Source organism: Glycine max, chromosome 11, assembly GCF_000004515.6.
Source record: "Glycine max cultivar Williams 82 chromosome 11, Glycine_max_v4.0, whole genome shotgun sequence".
NCBI lineage: Eukaryota > Viridiplantae > Streptophyta > Magnoliopsida > Fabales > Fabaceae > Glycine > Glycine max.
The window spans coordinates 7,473,564-7,474,969 of NC_038247.2; positions in this window are offsets into that span (position 1 = coordinate 7,473,564).

Below are 1,406 nucleotides of genomic sequence, written 5' to 3' on the forward strand. Positions count from 1 at the left end.
CTCCACTCCCTAAGTTGCCTCCACTCAAGCCACTTCCACCTCTTCCCAAACTTCCTCCAAAGCACTTTTTCCATCACCCCAAATGGTTCCCAGTACCACCTTCTTCCTCTCATCCTTAGGCTTTATATATTAATATTGCAGAGGTAGATGATTACTCTTGTTGGGTCTGCAAAATATGCATGCATTTTTTCTGTCTTCTTTTTTGTGCTTTCCGTATGATCAAGTATATTGAGGAAGTCTATTTGTTGCTAATAAAGCCTTGGAAGGATAGGGCATGTGATGAGCCTGGGGTGAGAATATAAATAAAATTTAAACTAAAATAGAGCGATATGATTAAGAAGTTTAAAGTGATGTGAAGTATGAGTGTGATCAATATTGTTGTTCTCGAATGAAGATCATCATCGGGGCAAGTTAGACAACCCAGATCATTGTATTTATTTTTAATTAATTTCATGTGTATACAAATGCATTGTGATTGGATAGTTAAGTTTTCTAATATCTCTTCAAAGAATAAGAGTTCATTTATGCTCATTTAATAGCAACAACCATGCATTTTAATTAATATGTTTTTTTTTTTATACTTAAAGTCTCAGTTGCGAAATACAATAAGTTTAACCGATATTTTATTGTCACCATCTTTCTACGGTAAAATATCTATTAGTCCTATTCATTTATAACTAGTTGTTCCAAAAACAAATATGATCAAATAACTTTTACTAAAGTTTTCTTTCATAACCATTTTTTTTTTTCATTTAGAGGACTAGGCACCTGATAATAAACACTTCGATATAAAAAGAAATAAGATCAGAACTGTAGTGCAATATATAATATCATGTGATGTGACAAGAAAATATAAAGCTAAAAAAATAATGAGTGTAATAAATAAATAAATTTTTATAAGATTTAAATCAGCAAAAAATATCGACTAATCAAGAGCTTAAATGAATTTGTTAGTATCCATAAAATAAGGATGTTTTAGTTTTGGTTCCTTTTATTTTTTTTAGTTCCTGATAAAAAAAATTTTGGTTTTAATTTATATGATAAATATGTTTAATTAAATGTGTAACAATTATGTCATCACGTACCATATAATCTAATTTGCTTAATTAAGAAAGAATGACATCATAAAAAATATCATGTGACGTCGTAAGCACTAATAAATTACATATTTACAATAACTAAAATAAAAAATATTCGCAAGAACTCAAAATAAAAAAAGACAATTTTGTAAGAATTAAAAACAAAAATTAGCATACTTACATAGGTTAAAATAAAATATGTGATATATATATTTGTAGGAATTAAAAGCAAAAAAATACAAAGACTAAAATAAAATAAAAAATGCCTATTTTTAAGTATTAAAAAAGATGTATAGAGACTAAGCTAGTGACTATTTACAAATTTAC